At 37.4% G+C, this 8,790-nt stretch overlaps 1 protein-coding gene across 1 annotated transcript in view; it reads left to right on the top strand.

Moving 5' to 3' along the window:
* LOC117167957 (kinesin-like protein KIF13A) overlaps positions 1–8,790 on the top strand; it is a 576,826-nt gene that overhangs the window by 246,231 nt on the left and 321,805 nt on the right. The window lies entirely within an intron of this gene.

Below are 8,790 nucleotides of genomic sequence, written 5' to 3'. Positions count from 1 at the left end.
AAGAGGGAGCTCTTCTTAATATTTTGACACCAAAATAATGTCGATACACCTTACCGACTGCGAGTAAAGCCACCCACGCTTTAACTTGACAGACTGTAAATGAATGTTTGAAGTCAAGTGATTTCTCAGTTTGAGTGTGTGATGATAGCCTTGTCGCTTGAGAAAACCAGTGTGCGAGCAGCAGAGAATCGCAACAGATCGTTGTCCGATCTTTTCGTATCAGGAAAGTGATTAACCCAATAAAGACATTAAATCTTACATCTTACAAAAATGTCTATATAAAGTGATCTGTGTGGTTCTCAAAAACGGTCTTAGTCTGCCAAGTATTCTACAATGAAAATAAAACTTGAACTATTTATTATTTCTAACGATTCTTCTCTGTCTATTCCTAATCTGGCAAAATTAAATATTTATAAACATAATCATTAAACAAAATGGTCCTTCGAGCCGGATAGAAGATCGTGAAAAAACATTAAAAAGTGTAAAATTAATACAGGAAAGACCAAAGTGAGAAATTTTATTAAGTGAAAGCACAAGAAGTAGGTGGAAAATATGACGGCTTGAGGTCACATAGCAAGGATATACGCTGGTGACAATATCTTCGCACGTACTGTAAGGCAGTCGTCCTTCTCCAAACAGTCTGTACTGTACTCTTTCATGCTGTCATTCTTCAGTAGATCGGTCTTTCATGATTATTCACCTGAAGGAAGAAATAACAGGTTTGCCAGCTAATATTTGGATGATTGTCAACACATTATTTTTAGACTTCATCGATTTCTAACCTTCTCGAGTGGTAAGATGACAACTTTAATTTACCCATAATGAGAGAGGCTCGTTCTGGCGAACAAAATAATAATTCAGACCGTAGTATTTCAATGATGATTTATTGACATTTTATTAATAATTATGCTCTCGCACACTCAAATTTGCTCGCCTTGTCAGAGCACTTTAAAACTAAAGTTAATCAGTTCTTTAGTTTGCAAATTAATACTTTTCAATGTTAGCTGAATTATCAGCAACTTTCAATTTAAATTGCTCCTTTTGTTAAAAGGGACCTATTATTCTCTGAATTATCAGAGATTTCTCAGGCTATGCTACGCACTGAAACCAATTTTAAGAAAATCGGAAAAGCCAATCTAATATGGCTACTGTCAAATCAAGCAGAAAACTTCTAGACCAACGCTGGAAGAGTTGTGAAACCCTGCACCTGGAAATTAAAGCTGGAACTACGTCGGCTTATCTCAATGCGCGAGATTTTTTATATAATCAATTGGTCTTGGTTACTCCTGACACTAAGGCTAATGAAAGTTTAAATCAGTCTCAAATTATTCGTCATGATTCCTTGCCTGTTAAACATCCGCAGATCACTTACCGGAGTTTTCAGGAGACCCCAAGGATTGGGAGAATTTTCGCGGTTTATTTAATGCTTCAATAATTCAAAACGGTTCCTTGCCAAATGTAACAATATTATACTATTTGAAATTGTGCTTGAAGGGTGAAGCTGAAGGTTTTTTAAGACATGTTTCGATAACTGATGCTAACATTATCTCCACTTGGGAGTCGCTAAAGACTAGATTTGACAACAAAAGAGCTTTAATCTCAACTCATTTATAAGCCTTTATTAATATTCCTAATGTGTCGAATAATATTCTGGAAGACTTAAAAAACTTACGCGATAAAACAAATGAGTCTTTGGCGGCTCTCAAAAAAGAGATGCATATTGGTTCTAGCACAGATTATCCCACTTATCAACAACTTGACTCATTTTTGGAGACTCGCATACGTATTTTGGAGGCAACTTCTAGCTCAAAGTGTTTCCTTTGTAAGGATAATCACTCTCTATTTAAATACAAACAATTCAAAGCGCTGTCTGTGAACAGGCGTAGTAAATTCCAATGTTACAAGTGAGGTAGGAGACATAATTCTCTGTTGCATTTCGATGATTATAATTCAAATCCCACCTTACAACCAACTAACTCTGCATCGGTTACTTCCCAATTGGCAGTTTCAGGTTCTCTCGCGTCACAATCAAATGATCCCGGCAATTCCACCGTAAAGGTGGGGGTGAATCATGTAGCGCTTAAGGGCATGTGATACTTACAGTTTCCCGGGTTTTTCCACGAAAATGAAAATGTTTAAAAACTGAATTCGGAGATGCTATAAAATATCATAACGGACGTCCCCGGACTCTTTTTTGAGGGATAATAACAAAAAATGTATTGTGCTAAATAAACATTTTATGCATATGCATTATTTTGAGGTAGCGTCGTTTTTCATCTCTGCCTTTCCAGTAATTTGGTAATTATTTATGAAATAAACTTTTTTGATTGCCTGCAAACAAGGTTAGTTCCGGGAGATTAGTTACTATGTTTATTTGTAAGCCCAAAGTTTTTGGCCAAAAATATTGTGTAGTTTGGAAGTAACGCTCGGGTGAATTGTAACACATATAACCTCGAAATACACATGCACGTTGTTAGCAATATCAAAAACTTTTTGATAAAATAACACAAAAAAAAGTGTGGGGACGGCCGCTAGCATGTTCGCTATCATTTCCCAGATTTTGAAGGAAAAATATTTCTTATCCTAGGAAAAAAGACGGGGGAGCCTAACACTGAAAAAATCGATACTATTTCCTAAGCGCTATGCAAATTAATCACATTTTGCCAAATTAAAACTTTTTTGAATTAACCTACAAAAAAAGTGTGTAGGGACGTCCGTTAGCATGTTCGCTATCATTTACCAAATTTTTAAGACAAAATATTTATTATTCTAGAAAAAAGCCGGGGGAATCTAAAACTGGTAAAATCGAAAATTTTCTAAGTATCACATGCCCTTAAAGAAGCAGACGATAAGGTTTCGTTTATTTTTCTGAATAATCATCAAAAAAAGTCGCGCTCAACCTTACTCGCTACGGCTGTTATTTCCTTCCAAGCCAAAAATGGAAGAAGTCACAGATTTAGAGTTTTGCTGGATCAAAGATCTGAATGTTGTTTTATTACAGAGAGAGCAATGAAAATATTTAGTGCACGCTAGAAAAAGCTTAAAGCAGTTATATGTGGGGTTGGAGGAGTTAATAATATTGCTTCTTCAAGAAAGTTAACAGAATTTAATTTAATTCCTACAGAAAAGAACTGCCATAAAGTTCACATCCAAGCTTTAGTATTATTACACCTTACATCATATGCTCCTCCTGTAAGATCTAATGGGGGGAATAAAGATAAATTAAAAGAGTTAGGATTAGCAAATCCAAATCCCTTTGGCTCCCATCAAGTTGACTTGATTTTAGGAACCGATAAATATGGCTCATGTTTACTTCCTGGTCGCCAACAGGGTATATTGGGTTCTCTTACTGCGCAAAGTACCGTTTTTGGTTGGATATTATCTGGGCCGGTTTCAGTCACAAATAAAATAGAAATTAACGTTCCAGTTACAGAACATCAGGCTATTTCAGCAGAAGTCTTGCATGAAGACTTAACCAGGTTCTGGGAGTTGGAGGAAGTTTTCTTTAAAAATACTTTAACAGATGACGAGATGTTCTCTGATGAGCATTTTGCCACAAATTACCAATGAACAAAAGACGGACGTTACATGATACGCTTACCTTTCAAAAAAGGTCCTCCTACAAAAATAGGTGCATCTTTGGAGAGAGCTAAGATCGTTTTGTATAAAGTGCTTCGTCGTTTATTGGAGAAATCGGAATTATTGTAACAATACTCCTGTTTCTTATCAGAATATGAAAGCCTTGGACAGATGGAACTTCATCAAGAAAAGGAATTGGATAGTTTTCCACAAATTGTCTATTTGCCTCATCACCCTACCTTAAGAGAAAGTAGTTCCACTACTAAGTTTAGGGTTTTCAACGCTTCCAGTTTAACTTCCAACAATTCTTCCTTGAATTCTCATCTTCACATCGTTCCCAAGGTTCTCAATGACTTGGTTATAATCATTATGAATTGGAGATCACATCGCTTTGTTTATATGGCTGACATAGAAAAAATGCTTGGACAAATTCGAGTTGACCCTCGGGATTGGGAATATCAAAGAATTGTCTCGATTTCTCCTGATGAAAGGCTCGTCGCTTATAGACTTTTAACCGTTACTTATGTTACTGCCTGTGCTCATTATTTGGCAAACAAAGTGGTTAAGCAGTCAGCTTACGATGAAGAAAATAGATTTCCTTCAGCCCAAACTATATTAGAAAATAATATTTACGTTGATGATGTTTTGTTTTGATGCAGATAGTCAGATTCAGTCTAATCAGACGCGAGCTCAAGTAACACTGTTATTAGAAGCTGGCGGTTTCTATTTGCGAAAATGGGTCGCAAATGAATCCGAACTATTGGAAGATTGTCCCTCGGGAGAACATGAACGCGCTATCGAATTTCTGTTAGCGGAGGATGCTCAGCTAAAGGATCTAGGTTTATTTTCGGATCCTGAGTCTGATTCATTCCTTTTTAAAGTGATTTCTTCTTTAATCGCAAATCCAACAAAACGGATTGTTCTTTCATTGATAGGTAAGTTGTATGATCATATGGGTTGGATAACTCCAGTCATAATATTTGCAAACATTTTAATGCAGGAACTTTGGCTGCGTAAACTCGACTGGGACAACAGGTTAAATTATCATGGTTCTCTGGAAAAATTAGGAGCACTTAAAGTCCCCAGATGGACACAACAACTGCAGATAAACTGTGACTTCGAGCTTCATGGCTTTTCTTACGCTTCGTCAAAAGCTTATTCAGCTTCCGTTTACATTAGAATTCTTCGTGAAGATTTAAAAGAGGCTCATACTTGCCTACTAATGGCTAAATCTAAAGTAGCTCCTGTTAAATATGTACCAATTCCTCGTTTGGAGTTGTGTGGAGCTGCGTTGCTAACTAATACACTTGAGTTTGTCATGGAAACTATGTCATTGGATAAAAAACCTGTTTACTGTCACACTGTTTCCGTAGCAGTTTTGTCTTGGCTCGGAAAACATCCTTCAAATTGGCCTGTGTTATTTGCTAATAGAGTTTCCCTAATTCATGAGCTGGTACCTCGCGCGAAATGGCGATATTTTTCTATTAAAGATAATCCGGCCAACTGCGCTACACGGGGACTCACGTCCGAAAAATTGATAAGGCATTCCTCATGGTGGCAAGGCCTACCTTGGTTAACTTTGCATTCCTGGAAATGGCCTAAATATCGCCACGCAGCCCCCTCGCAATCAAATTTAGAACAGCGGCTACTAGAGAGTCATCATGTTTTGAGTGTGATCAAAAGTCCATTTAACTTGATGCTTAAATTCTCCTTTTGGCCAAGATTGCTTCCCGTAACGGCATATTGTAAAATGTTAATTGATGCCTTTGTGTTCAAGCACTCAAAACTTAATAAGCCTAAACCTAAATTTTTAACCATTTCTTTTAATGCGATTGAAATCCAACAAGCTGTTACATTTTTAATTATATTTGTCCAGGCAAATTCCTTTTCTAATGAGATAAAAGCTTTGAACGAAGAAGATAGGGTGGTTCCAAAGAACTTGCTATTAAAAAGTTTGAATCCATTTTTGGATTCCAACAATCTCTTAAGTTTAGGTGGAAGACTACGGCATGCTCCTATCAGTTTTGATGAGAAGCATCCTATCATTTTGCCGCGTCACCACATAAGTGAGCTTATCGCCACGCATGCTCACCTTCTATCTTTACACGGTGACCAGCAATTAACTTTGCATACGCTCAGACAGCGTTACTGGATTTTAGGAGCTCGTTTTTTGGTTAAACGACTGATCTAAGGTTGCTTGGAGTGCACACGTGAGAGAGCGGCTATTTCTCAACAACTTATGGGGGACTTACCTGAATTTAGAGTAACCCACATCGTCCATTCACACATTCTAGTGTGGACTATGCAGGCCCATTTAATGTTCGCTTTGCTTCCGGTCGTGAATCGTCTGTTATTGTACGCTAGCTGTCCATTTAGAACTTGTTTCTGATTATTCATCTGCCGATTTTCTCGTCGCCTTTCAGCGATTTTCTGCAAGGCGAGGAAGACCTGTACACTTGTACAGTGATAATGGTACGACATTTCACGGTGCTGACCGGGAATTAAAAACCGGCCACAAATTTACTGGAGAAGATGGGCTGTTGATTATTTAAAGTCTTTACAAAAACGATACAAAAGGTTCAACAAAGAGTTAAATATTGTGGTCGGTGATATATTTCTTGTGAAACATGATTCGTTACCGCCTTCTAGATGGTTGTTAGGCCGTGTAATTAAAATCTACAAGGGTAAGGACGATTTAGTACGTTCTGTTCGCGTAAAAATTACCAGTTCAGAATATGAACGTCCGATTACTCAGATTCGTCTGTTACCAGTCAAAGCGAAATAAATGAGAGAAATCTGAACAACTCTTATCAATTAGATTTAAACAAAAAATATTCTGTAAACTTAGTGGATTATGGCGGGTGGCTAAGCCTATTAAATTTCAGTTACATTTATACTCTTTCTTTACGGCGGGTGGCATTTGCGTTGTCGAAAAATACGCGATTAAGCACTTACTGTTTTCTTTTCATCATGCAGTTACCACTCACGAGGCGGGCGGTATGTTTAAAGTTCTTATGTTTCGTCTTTATGAGATTTTCTCCGATTGGAAATTATTCAATTTATCGACATCGCCTATTTCAAAGCTATTTTCGGTTTCCTTATTATTTAAATGAATGTTTGAAGTCAAGTGATTTCTCAGTTTGAGTGTATGATGATAGCCTTGTCGCTTGAGAAAACCAGTGTGCGAGCAGCAGTGAATCGCGGCAGATCGCTGTTCGATCTTTTCTTATCAGTAAAGTGATTAACTCAATAAAAACATTCAATCTTACATCTTATAAAAATGAGCTCAGTTTTTAGATATTTTAAAAATAAAAACTAATTAATTGTTTAAATTAGCACATCATGTTTTTTTTAATTGACTACACCAAAAAGTAACTATCTATTACATTTCAGTCAGAAAATATGATTACTTTTTACATTTTTTGGCAAAAAATAATTGTTTAAATAAGTTAGATTTATTTAAGCAATTAAAAATTGTTTTTCAAAATCATGCGGGATATTCAAATTGTCCATTAGTAATTATTTGTATTATAAATGATGGTTGAAATTACTGAAAGTTAACAACAATACGTAATAATGTAGTTTTTTTTTACATTTTTGGGTCCTATTTGTGGCACTGTGTGGGGACGGGGGGGTAAAAAGGAAGCGTGAAAGTAAAAGTTATTAGTATGGTTTTTTTTTCGTAGGTACTCCTATTCAATCTCTAAAAAACTTCTCTAACGTTTCGATCAAACTGTGAAATATGAGTTAAATCTTTCAAAAATCCCCTATTTTCTCATGTTAATTAAATGGGATTCTGAAGCGCCCAGTGGCACGTGTTAATATTTGAATTTCGAAAAAAGGATTTTCTCTCTTTGGAAATGGAAACTGGGGGGGGGGGGGTCTTATTCTGGAGCTCGAAATGCGATTTCGGACCAGTCTAGTGTTTACACTTTGATTAGCTGAGTCGAGTTATGATAGAAAGATTCGGGGAGAAGTGAAGGTGGAAGACTAGGCTTAGACCACGAATCTATGAGAGCATAGATGTATACGACAATGCACTAATGCCGATAGCAGTGAGAATAACTGGACGACAAGTTGTGTGTGTTTGAGCGCAGTTTTTCTTCCCTTCTTTCTCTCTTCTTTTCTACAACCTTTTTTTGTCCCCTTACTTTCAAATTGATGGAAGTTTATACCTTAAGTCTTCTGCAACTTCTTTCAGAATCTAAGCAGATAAGATTTGGCAATTGAAAGCTTATTTCTAATCCGCCGTGATACTCAACTGTATTTGGACAGCAACATGTGGACTCGGCAGTTTTATTAAGATACCCAGGTTTCGAGTCCTTCGAGATATTTCTTCTTATCAGAATCTCACTTTTCATGAAACATGAAAGGCACGTAACGTGGATACCCTTCAAATTTTTATCCTCGCCAGAAGGGCCTCATGTACGCGGGAGGCGTAATAGTATCCAGATCCACACTCATTTCCAGTCCGACTTTGCATGGGAAAGTAGACTTTGCGCTTGGGCGGGATTTCCACGCTGAATGAGATATGCGGCTGCTACTCGTGGAAAAATAGACAGCGCACACAATTCTCAGAGAGCAGGAGGTCATTTGCGATCGACAATTAAGGATATAACAGAAACATGTTCGACGGATAAAAGACCAGGGACAGGAATCTGCTTTACCGATATGTGTGTGTGTGTGTTTGTCAATAGATGGCGCCACTGTAATGTTGGGCTTTGACAGTCCCTTGCTCGGCCGGTAAATGTGTTAGTTGATATTTCTGCTAGTATATGGAGGACTGTAAGCTAAGCTAGTCTGTACATGTAGTGAAGAACCTTCTTAGCCCTACTATTTTCCAGATACATTCAACTCCAGATTCGGGGTGGTCGGAGCGGCCCGGTCTCGGGCGCTTTTTTCATGTCAACATTCTGTACCGAATGTGTAGTCTCTGACTTTGGAACAGTATAGAAGAAAAGATGTGCGATATAAACAACTTCTGATACGGCAATGACTATCAGAGGACGCTCAAAGGAAAGACAGAAGCATTTAAGCGTGAAGCCGGCCGAAGATCGGGCGGCCCAGAATCTGGGGTTGAGGGTATTCATTTTTTTAAGTGTGCCCTTAGCTCAATCAAAAAACACTATTGTTTACCAGCAGTACATTTACGTGAAGAAAATTTGCCACACTTTTTTAAATAATATAAAAATTTGTCAAAATCCTCAAAAT

This window comes from Belonocnema kinseyi, chromosome 2 (genome assembly GCF_010883055.1).
Source record: "Belonocnema kinseyi isolate 2016_QV_RU_SX_M_011 chromosome 2, B_treatae_v1, whole genome shotgun sequence".
Taxonomy (NCBI): Eukaryota; Metazoa; Arthropoda; class Insecta; order Hymenoptera; family Cynipidae; genus Belonocnema; species Belonocnema kinseyi.
This window is presented reverse-complemented; position numbering and strand designations above follow the sequence as displayed.